The sequence below is a fragment of the Schistocerca americana genome, chromosome 1, assembly GCF_021461395.2.
Source record: "Schistocerca americana isolate TAMUIC-IGC-003095 chromosome 1, iqSchAmer2.1, whole genome shotgun sequence".
Classification (NCBI taxonomy): domain Eukaryota; kingdom Metazoa; phylum Arthropoda; class Insecta; order Orthoptera; family Acrididae; genus Schistocerca; species Schistocerca americana.
Window position 1 is genome coordinate 431,100,066 of NC_060119.1, and position 12,250 is coordinate 431,112,315.

The window sequence follows — 12,250 nt, forward strand, 5'->3', positions numbered from 1 at the left end:
TAAAATTTCATTTGAGTTTCTCTTCTCCTTTCGCTATTCAATATAGTTCTCATCGTGCCGTATACATGTTTACTGGTATAAATTTTCTTATTTACGCTCTCCTCTTTTTCAAAAGCTGTTTCACATCCTAGATACTTGCTTTATTATTATGTTACTTACGATTTTGTTGGTCCTTGTGTGGTATTTTCCTAAAAAGGCTTTCTTTTCTGCTTTAGCTGTTGATATATTCATGTTATTATTTAGGCTTATATTATTTGATCTACATACCGCTCATTATCTCGACTGTTCTTTATGATTACCTCGTCGCCGCCAAATAGCATTGTACTGAGGAATTTATCTGTCTCAACTGTTATAGTTTGAGGTATTCTTTCCTTCATCCTTCGCCTGACGGGGTAGTCGATGTAGATGTTAAACTGTCTGGTGACACACTGCAGTCTTGTCTTATTCCCTGGTTTCTCTCTTCAGCTCTTTGCTAGTGTCTATTCTTATTTTGGTTTTTCTAAGTACACATTGGCATATTTTTATCACGCGCCTGAGCAAGAGATTCATAGCACGTAAGTTAATAAGAGACGGATCATATCCCCAATGGTATGCCATAGAGGTCAGGACAGTGTCGCAGAAGCAACGAGAAAAGCGTACGTCTTAGAGAACGCAAAATCTCTAAGGTTGGCAACGTTTAGCGTGGACTTCAGTGCGAGACTTTTTTAATAGTTTCCACAACGAAACGCAAATCTAACAGCGTGAATTATGTTTTTTTTCTCTTCGTAAACTGAAGGTGGAGGGGAGTGAAAGGAATAGAATTGGTGGGGAAGGAACTAATGGCATCATGTGCATCGGGACTTCCCGCAGAAGCAGCGGCGACGATGAAAAATAATTCCCCTCGATGGAGAATGAATTCATAACCTTCAGCAGGGGTGGACATATGCGTTCGACTTGCAGAGAGAATCTAACAGTTGCAAACATGGAGGGCATGGAAGGGGACTCCGGACAAGTGATGCAAGGTGGGAATGCAAGTTGGCCGGAGAGCACGCCGACATAGTCGGCGCATTTGCGATAAACGTTGTGTCCAGGTGATTCTTTGATTAACACACATGCCTGGGTTCGAGTCCCAGTTCGGCAAACATTTTCGCTCGTCACCGCTGATTCCACTTAAAGTCCCAATGCAGCTGATGTCATTAGTTCCTTCGCTTCCGTCTCCTTTCTCTCCCCTCCACCTTCAATTTACATACAATCACGACAGAGGATGCGGGAATATGGAAATGCGGTTTTCAGAGTATGGTGATTACTTAGAGAGTTAAGCTTTTCTTTTTTTTCCCTTCTTTTTTATTGAGGGAGAAAGAAAATGAAGACTGTGCTGGAGCCTAGCCAACTGCGTAGTACCTAAAAGCCCACCAGGGTTAACTTCAGCATTATATGAATGGATAACTATCAACGGTTTTGACTGCTCTCCGTACGCTAGACAACGTGCACAGTTTTATGTTCATCACATGTGCCCTCTTCACCTCCTGTCACCAAAAATTTGTCGATCAAAATTTTATTTCCGCTAGCTGTATTCCAGTTCACAACGTGCAGGTTGAGCGTCACCATAACAACGTCAGCTAGTAACCTCGTCTATGGTTGCCTGTAAAGGAACAAAACCCTTGATAGCCTGGCTCTCAAGAGCAGAGGAAATATCAACAAACTGAGGCTGCTCCTCCAATGACAGCATCCTCTCCATCAGTATACGTGCGTGGTGAGCCGGTGTATAGGAAAGGTAGACCCGCAAAAAATTCTTACTGTTTTATGAGCCTATTCAGAGCAACATACACCGAACTTCTTGTTCTCTCTTCTTTGCCTCGGCAGCGTACTAAACTTCTATTAAGCCTTCCCCCCGGGATCGGTGAAGGGCGAAGTTTATGTTAAGCGACGCCGTCGGAGTGGAGGGTGCGGTGACAGGGGCTGCCAGCCGAGGATCCCAGTGAAGCCAGCGAGCAGGAAATCGAAAACCCAGCCAGCAGCTGCGAGGGCGGCCACTTTTACGGGCGCCGTAGATGCCGCCGCTTGATAGCGCCAACTCATCTGCCGACGGCGGCGCGAAGGGAGAGCACGGACAAACGCCGGGGGTGGCGCTTGATCCACCGGAGACGGCTGTACCGCGGCTGGACGACGCGACACAATGGAGCCGTGCAAGACGGGACGCTGTCGCAGCCGGTGACAGTTTCCGCGCAACATTTTGGCAACTCGTTATTCGTAATCGCTTCGTTCACGTTCAACCTTAGTTTATAGATGGTGAACCCGAATCCCATCGAAATAATGTCGGAAGATGTTCACGAATTTTTCCCTAAGTGTTATGATATGAGTAACCCATGACGCCATTAAAGAGTAATTGCATTTCATTCGATTTCTCACCCTCATAATCTTTGTACTAGTTCAAAATTCTGAGAGACGTTTGTGACATTTATGAGGAAAGACCAGCGGAAAAATGCTGTTGTCGGAGCACAAAAAGGCGAATACGTTTCTCTTTAAAATACTCTGAAAGAAAAGAGGGGAAAGAGCTGTCTGAGTCCACATTTAGCCTTGCTGGCCAAAAATTTTGGCATGCGAAAATATTCGCGCTCTTTTAACACACAACATTCTAAATCCTTTTACCCGGTATGTTCTTGTAATTAAGCTTTCATATTTAACACTTGCCTCTCACTTCCACTGTCTATATATGTCTCTCTCTTCTACTGTCTCCCTTCTCTCCCACTTATGCACAGTATGCCTCTATGCCACTGTCTCCTCTCTCACTTACACTGTCTTTACAGATATATTACGACCGTTCCAGCCCCATTTATTGCACTGCGCTACCACTTTAGGCATGACTGTATAGGCGTGAAGTGCTCACTTTAGAAAGACAGCGCTTCGTAAAGTTTCACTGGTGGAGAATGCTGATAAAAACACAGTTCTGTGACCTCAGAACCCTTCCGATGATCATAGAACTCTTGTCCTCTGTTCCCTGCGTCACTTAGAATTACATTTACGTTTTGGACTTGATAATAGTGAATATTTCATGTGCGTAAGTACTATAACTATGATCCTCTGAATCTCGGTAACGTATAATATCGAAAAAAGTTTCTAAGTTCCCCGAAAACGTCATCATAAGAACATATGGTAAATATTAGGACGATTTACCATGAACAGAAATTATAGAATCAGTTATCCCCACTTTTGGTACCCAAAATCACGGTTTTTCGGTGTATTTCGATAACAGATTCATATGTTCATAAACGATAAAGTGGGATTTCTAGATGAATGTCTGAAGAATGTGCAGTTAAAATTTGAGCTATTTGCTATGACTAGTTATTTACATAATTGCGACCCATGATAAAAACTGTTTTTACGATTTTCTCCATAAGTACGGTAGCTTTGAACCAAGTTTGTAAGTTCCCGAGACTATCATTTTTAGAATATGCTAAAAACGTCGACGATTTTGTGCGAATATAAATTATAGAACTGGGCATTGCCTCATTTATTACTTCTCGCATCCAAAAATCGTGGATTTCCTGGGTTTTCTCATGAACAGATGGTATTTTTATATGCCGTAAAAGGTGAACCCTAGACCACACCTAATGCAAAAAAAAAGAAAAGAAAGTTCTCTATGCTCAATTTACCTAGACTGGAGGAGATATGTGTTGTTTAACTTTGGACCTGTGCTGTAGGATGTAGGATAGCTGCAATATGACTATTCTTCCAGTAGCAATACGAATGGTCAGCAGGCCAATGGCTATCTAAAGTACTTGAGGCCCTATTTCCGTGATCAGTACGACCCGAGATATTACCCGTCTGAAGAATCGTATTTTCGCACGCGGCTTTTGGAACATATTAGTACAATACAACGCTCACTGTCGGGCACGGACCGATATGTACAAAAACCAAGAAAGACCAATAATAATGGAAGATCAGGAATGAAGTGCTTGCAATAAAAGGAGTGAGTGACAGGGATTTGGTCTTCTGTCCCCACTGTTTGCAATGCTTCTCTGTCATCATAACCACCACGTCGAACACAGGCAAAACGCCAAACAATGTTATTGCATACCCTATTATTTGCGTGCTATTGTCTATGCTTATGATGAAAAGTACCCATAGAAAAATGTCATTTTCTTAGAGAAAATTAAATGTAACACAGCGATCTATATTAATTGTCGCTACAGTGAAAATTATCTTTGTAACTGAGAACTGTTCTTAGACTGTTTTCTTAAAGTCCTTCTTCCCTTTCTGGACACCGAGCAGCATGGATGTAAGTTCATCGTATTGTGTCACTTTTGTGAATAATAATGTTGTATTTAAGCTCAAAACATTTCATTTCAGTAACTATGCAGCCTATTATTCCTCTAATGTTGAGTTATGGAAGGGCTTTTTGACTGTTTTAATAGAGTTGGAAGCTGTTCGTTTGGTGACGCCACTGTCGAGTGCCATTAGCGATCTATCGTTAGCTGCTCATTTATTTAAGGGTGAAACTGCATTTTCGAAGTCCAAAAATTTTCAACAAAATTTTTTTATATGTGTGAGAACATTAACTTACGTACTCGGTCATGAGTCACCAAGCACACCGACGACCAACATCAAATTTCAGCCTGTAATTTTTCTTTGGAATTATAATTATTCAAAAATTATTTATTAGAAAAGTTAGAAAGCGAATTCAGTAAATTCGCTCAATGAGAATGAAAGATAAATTACAAATATTGTTCCATCTATATTAAAGTGGATCCTTTCGTTGGATACTTGAAATTTCATGAATACTTTAAAAACTAACTAGTAGCTCGGAAGGAATTACTTCCTATTCGATCTATACATCGGAGAAGAGATTCCGGATGTGAAGGTAAGGTTCAGAAATGCGATTAAAATTCGGGATGAAATGATGCGAATGATAAGATTCGCTGTTGACTTTCCCGTCCTGAGTGAAAGTGAAGAAGAATTGCCGGATCTGTTTAATATAGTGAACAGTGTAACATGTACAAAATACGAACTCAGTGCGTGGAGTGGGCGGTTTTTAAGATAGAGGATCTCGGGAAAACACAAAAAGGGTTTCAGTCGTGAAGGGTGCAGGCCGAACTCAGGAAGAACGTAGATACCGGAAACATGGGTAAAACAGTTGTAAACTGTAGTAGCCGTATTGGGAAAGTACCGGAGCTCTAAGAGCTAATAGAAAGCACTGATGCTCAATCACTATAGGCGCTGAAAGGTGACTAAAGCCGTACGTAAGTTCAGCCGAAACTTTTGCGAAAAACGTAACGGTGTTCCGAAAGAATAGGCTAAACACGTTCGTCGGGAGCGTGTTTGTTGCTGTTAGAAGTAGTTTATCTCGTCGCGAAACTGAAGTAGATAGTTCCTATGAGTCAGTATGGTCAGAGGTCATTGTTGGCAACCGGAATAAAATAATAATTGGATCCTTTTACTGACTTCCCAATTCGGATGACACAATTCCTGAAAGGTTCAAAGAAAACTTGAGTTTCATTTCAAATCGTACCCGACTCATAAGATTATAATTGGTGGTGACTGTAATTTACCCTCGATGTGTCCTCGAAAAAACTTGTTTAATTCCGAAGGTACGCATAAAACTTCATCCGAAATTGTGCTAAACGCATTCGCTGATAATTATTGCGAGCAGCTAGTTCATGAACCCACGAGAATAGTAAACGGTTGTGAAAACACACTTGACCTCTTAGCAACAAATAATCCTGAGTTAATAACGAGCATGAAAACGGATATAGGGATTAATGAGAGAATGAATATTGTAACCCCCCAAATGCTCCAAAAAGAAACGAGAACTATACCTATTCAAAAAAGAAGAGAAAAATTCACTTGAATCCTTCGTGAGAAACAATCTCCACTCCTTGCAAATTATCAATATAAGTGTAGACCAGATGTGGCTTGAATTCAAAGAAATAGCATCGGCAGCAATAGAGAGGCTTATAACAAATTAATTAACAAATGACGGAGGCGATCCTCCTTGGTACACAAAACGGTTCAGAATATTGTTACAGAAACAACACAATAAACATGTTACATATAAACAGACGCAAAATCCCCAAGATTGGCGATCTTTTACAGAAGCTCGGAATTTAGCGCGGATTTCAATGCAAGATGCTTATAATAGTTTCCACCACGAAACTTTATCTCTGGCAACCCAAAGAGATTCTGTTTGTGCGTGAAGTATAGTAGCGGCAAGACACAATCAATGCCTCCTCTGCGGGCCAGCAATGGATATACTATCGAAGACAGGGCTGCCAAACCAGAGTTACTGAACACAGACTTACGAAACGCCTTCACAAAAGAAGGCGAAGCACATATTCCAGAATTCGAATCAAGAACAACTGCCAACTAGAGTGACGTAGAAGTAAATATCATAGGAGTAGTGAAGCAAATTAAATCACTTAATAAAAACAAGCCTTCTGGTGTAGATTGTATAGCATTTAGTTTCCTTTCAGAGTATGCTGATGCAATACCTCCATACTTAAGAATCTTACAAAATCGTTCGCTCGAAGAAAAATCCGGTCCCAAAGACTGGAAAGTTGCACAGGTCACAACAATTCCACTGAATTACAGGCCCATATCATTAACGGCTTTGCTCGGCAGTTCTCGGAAGTACTCGGAACAGCGCGATATTTCATTTACCGTTGCGGTGCGGCTTTTTTTGGTCGCCACAAATCTGTGAGTTCGGCAGAATCGTGGTGTCAGCGCTGTTTATCCTTCGCTATTTATTCGTGGTGTGAAGGACTTTCACAGCTCCATTGACTGTTTGCGCAGAACGAGGCAGTCTACCGATCTATCGTCACAATCCTTTAAAATGAATGGGAATGACAAAAGAGAGGGACGAGATTTCTCAATTCGCGAAAGTGGTCGGCACTGAATATTTGCTGTGAAATAACGTAACAGTTGCTTGCAGAGATAATTTAAACATTCAGATGACGATAAAAGAGCAAAAACTTACAACGAACAGCAGACGGAACGTATTGTTCTGTACATCAAGAAGCACTTTGTGCTAAATTTGCAGGCATGGAGCACTTGAAGAAACTGGTGTTACGAATAGTAAAATTCCTGAACTAGCATCCATTATTCAGTTGTCAGTTGCTACAGTTTCCCATGGAAATGAACCATGGCTGTGGAGACTTCATATATTACTGAAAATTACGCTGGTTAAGTCGAGGGACATGACTGGAACGATTTTTCGATGTAAAGCCTGCTATTGTTGAATTTATGAAGCAAAAAGAAGTTCTGGAACGAAAATTAGAACATCCAGAATGGATTGCGAACTTAACATTTTCAATGGACTGGACTGCACTTTGCCCACAGTAAAACATTGCAAGGTAACTTCTTTCTAATTTGATGATGATGCATTTAAAAAGAAAATCGCATTGTAGACGGACACATTCTGACAAAGGCAGTCCAGTTCTCTAAGCTTACTGGCGTTAAAGAAAGCGCGAGATTTAAAGAATTCATTGCGCCCTTGCAAGAATTGTAACGATTGTTATATAAACGTGTTGCACACACTGTCATCCTTACATCTGTTTTTGAGCTGTTTTCGAGATCGTTTTCCGTTTCAGTCGAAAGGGCGCTGAGCATGTGCAGACGTAACAGACTGACCTGGAAGGTAATTCTAGTTACAATGACAAATATTTTTGCTTTAAAACTGTCTACATTGCTTTCCCCAGGTAGATTTTCGAAGTCTCCATAATTAATTTGCAAGAATGCTTCAGTATTTTGATCGACATATTTCCGTGAAATACTTTTTTCGATAAAGAAACTAAATAAGTCACGATTACGTGGTAACTTGAGTGCGCAACTCGGTGGAATCGTCTGCGTCTCTGCATATGCCAGTAGTTTGTACCAGATAAAGAACGTATTACGTCTTCAGGACGCCAAAAGTAATTAATTAATACGGAAAACATGTTCTGTTTGTAATCTATGTTGTTGACTAATGTGAAACACAAAACCAAATCGCAAGTGGTACTACTGCACTGCCATATAAATGTGGCGCGTACACTGTTTTCCGCTCTTCCCACTCCTCGAGCAGAGACAGCGTGGTGTGGTGGTGGGGGAAGTTTGAGTCGAGGCTGAGCAATTTGGAGTTCTGGCGCGGGCATGGCCCGCGAGCAGAAGACTTGGCTATCCTGGTCTATGCGGATCTGTTACAAGTTTAGAAGCATCCCTCAGAATGGGCTCGTTGTCTGCAGTCGCACTTACGTGATAACACCTCCAATCGCTGTAACTGTATGATTACTCCACTTACAGGCACTCTGCATATTCGAAGAACAAGTCTAAGTGTTCCATTCACCTTCCCTAACACTGAATTTACGTGTCCCTATTCGTACAGCTTTTTGGTACTACCCCAAACCCACCCCCTCTCCTCCTTCTCCGATCATGGACCATAGACCTTGCCGTTGGTGGGGAGGCTAGCGTGCCTCTGTCATACAGACAGCCGTACCGTAGGTGCAACCACAACGGAGCGGTATCTGTTGAGAGGCCAGACAAACGTGTGATTCCTGAAGAGGGGCAGCACCCTTTTCAGCACTTGCAGATGCAACAGTCTGGATGAATGACTGATTGGGCCTTGTAACATTAGCCAAAATGGCCTTGCTGTGCCGGTACTGTGAACGGCTGAAAGCAAGGGGAAACCACAGCCGAAATTTTTGCCCGAGGGCATGCAGCTTTACTGTATGGATAAATGATGATGGCGTGTTCTTGGGTAAAATATTCCGCATGTAAAATAGTCCCCCACTCGGTTTCCCGGGCGGAGACTACTCAGGAGGACGTCGTCATCAGGAGAAACGAAACTGACGTTCTATGGATCAGAGCATGGAATTTCAAATACCTTCATCGGGCAGGTAGGTTAGAAAATTTGGAAAAGGAAATGGGTAGGTTAAAGTTAGATATAGTGGGAATTAGTGACGTTCGGTGGCAGGAGTAACAAGACTTTTGGTCATGTGAATACAGGGTTATAAATACAAACTCAAATGACAGTATTGCAGGAGTATGTTTAATAATGCGCCGTCTGTCGAGCGGATTCAGTATAACGACGCCAATGGCCATACCATGTAGAATACACCGGTTTTTGTCCGATCACCGAAATTAAGCAATAATGATTAAAAAGAAAAGAAAAGGAACGCGGATAAGCTACTACGAACAGCATAGTGAACGCATTATTGTAGCCGAGACATTAACGAAGCCCACGCCTACCACAGTAGTACGAGTTTATATGCCAACTAGCTACGCAGATGATCAAGATATTGAAGAAATGTTAAGGGAAACGAAAATTTAGTAGTCATGGGGGACTGGAACTGGATTGTAGGAAAAGGAAGAGAAGGAAAAGTAGTAACTGAATACGGACTGGAGATAAGGAATGAAAGAGGAAACCGAATAGTAGAATTTTGCACAGAGCATAACTTAATCATAGCTAACACTTGGTTTAAGAATCATGAAAGAAGATTGTGTACGTGGAAAAGGCCTGGAGGCACTGGAAGGTCTTACATAGATTATATAATTGTAACACTGAGATTTAGGAACCAGGTAAGTCATTTCCAGGGGTAGATGTGGACTCTGACTACAATGTATTGGTTACGAACTGTAGATTAAAACTGAAGAAACTGCAAAAAGGTAGGAATTTAAGAAGATGTGACCGGGATAAACTGATAGAACCAGTGGTTTCAGAGCGTTTCAGTGAGAGCATTAGGGAACGGTTGAAAAGAAAGGGGGAGAGAGATACAGTAGAAGAAGAATGGATAGCTTTGAGAGATGAACTAGTGAAGGCAGCAGAGGACCAAGTAAGTAAAAAGACGAAAGCTAGATTAATCCTTGGGTAACAGAAGAGATATTGAAACGGAAAAATATAAAAAATCAGCAAATGAAGCAGGCGAAAAGGAGGACAAACGTCTCAAAAATGAGATCGACAGGAAGCGCAAAATGGCTAAGTAGGGATGGATAGCGGTGTATATCACTAGGGGTGAGATAGATACTGCCTACAGGAAAATTAAAGAGACCTTTGGAGAAAGAGAACCACTTGTATGAATGTCAAGAGCTCAGATGGAGAACCAATCCTAAGCAAACAAGGGAAAGTAGAAAGGAGGAAGGAGTTTATAGAGAGTCTATACAAGGGCGGTGTACTTGAGGGCAATATTATGGAAATGGGAGAGGACATAGCTGCAGATGAAATGGGTGATACGGTACTGCGTGAAGAATTTGACAGACACTGAAAGACCTAAGTCGAAACAAGGCACCCGGAGTAGACAACAGAACTACTGATAGCCCCGGGAGAGCCAGCCATGACAAAACTCTACCATCTGGTGATCAAGATGTATGAGACAAGCGAAATACCATCAGACTTCAAGAAGAATATAATAATTTAATCCCAAAGAAAGCAGGTGTTGACAGGTGTGAAAATTATCGAACTATTAGTTTAATAAGTCACAGCCGCAAAATACTAACACGAATTGTGGCGACAATACAAATTGTCGAACTCTAAAAGACCCAACAGAACTTATAGCAACATTTTAAAGAAAATACCACAATACGTACAGAATGTCCATACGAGTCAACTTACACAGCTTAACACAGTAATTCTCTGCTACATGCCATCTACGCAGAAAACCCATCACATATTTCAAGGCCGGATGGAAAACCTCTAAAAGTGTAGGACCTATATAAAAACGTTTACGACCCCATACATAAAAAAAAGATCACATCCACCGTAAATAAAATCAAGAGATAAACTGCTCTTGACTCCACATCCCATAAACCTTAATATAAACTGATCTAAGCTTAAGCGGGAGAGCCGGACTTTCGCATACTGGAGCCGGAAAAAGTAGCAACACACAGTCTCTGTACCTACTGTCGTCAGTGTGTACACAAATGTCCCCCTTATGTGAAGATTCTGACTTACCAGTAATTCATACACGCCCATCTAGTACCTTACCCACTACATACCGATGTTAAATTGGCAGGGTGCGCGCCATGTTGCCGCCACGTAGGCGACTGTACTGTGTTCGCCTTCTCTCGGCTACGTTCCAACGTATTATCGCCGTTATTTTTATATCTAAAACCTCTAAAATAGAACCACAGTATCACGCTATCTCCGCTCGTGTACTAGAGACATGGAGTTATTACAGTAAACCCTTTACCACACCAAAAATTGCAACCAAAATTACACTAAAAAAATCCAAGGCACCACAAAGAAGTTATCCGAATGAGAGGGAAATTGGTAGATGTTAGATGTGATGTACACGTGCAGAAAAAGAAATGATTACAATTTCAGGAAAAAATTGAAAAATTTTCTCAAGAGAAAGAGCTTCACAAATTGAGCAAGTCAATAACACATTGGTCCAACGCTGACCCTTTTCCAAGCAGTTATTGTAATTGGCGTTAATTGACAGTGCTGTTGGATATCCTCCTTGGAATATCACGCAAAATTCTGCACAATTGGCGCGTTAGATTGTGAAAATCTTGAGCTGATTAATTGTCTCTGCCCGTAATGCCCCTAACATTCTCAATTGGGAGAGATCCGGCGACCTTGCTGGTCAAGATAAGGTTTGGTAAGCACGAAGACAAGCTGTAGGAACTCTGGCCCGAGCGGGTGGGCATCATCTTACTAAAATGTAAGCCCAGGATGGCTCGTCATGAAGGGCAACAAAACGGCGCATGGAATATCGTCGACGTTCCGCTGACCTGTAAAGGTGCCGCGGATGACATCCGTAGCGATCCTGCAACCTAAATAATTGGCACCCACACCATCACTCCCGCTCGTTGGGCCGTAAGGCTGGTGACAGACAGGTTGGTATGCCATCACCGTCCAGGGCGTCTGCAGACACGTCTCTTTGATCATCTTGACTCAGTTCGAAACGGGACTCATCACTGAAGACACTCAATGAGGGTCCATAATGAAGAAGTGTCTGGAGACGCCTCAGAGATGGGCTGGATACCAACCTGTCTGTCACCCTCCATACGGCCCGACAAGCAGGAGTACTGGTCTGGAGCACTGCCTCTTTTTATAGCAGTTCCTCTTTGGTTGTCATTCACGGCACCAGTACAGCACAGCGACACGTCGGCGATATTCTACGCACCGTTTTGTTATCCTTCATGGCAAGTCATCCTGAGCTTATATTTTAACTAGATAATGCCTCTCCGCACACAGTGGAAGTTTATAATGCTTGTTTTCGTGCTTGTCTTCTCTCCGGCGGAGATCGTTTGGAACATTACGAGGAGGGCCCTCTAACCAACTCTGAAATCCAGAGTTGGC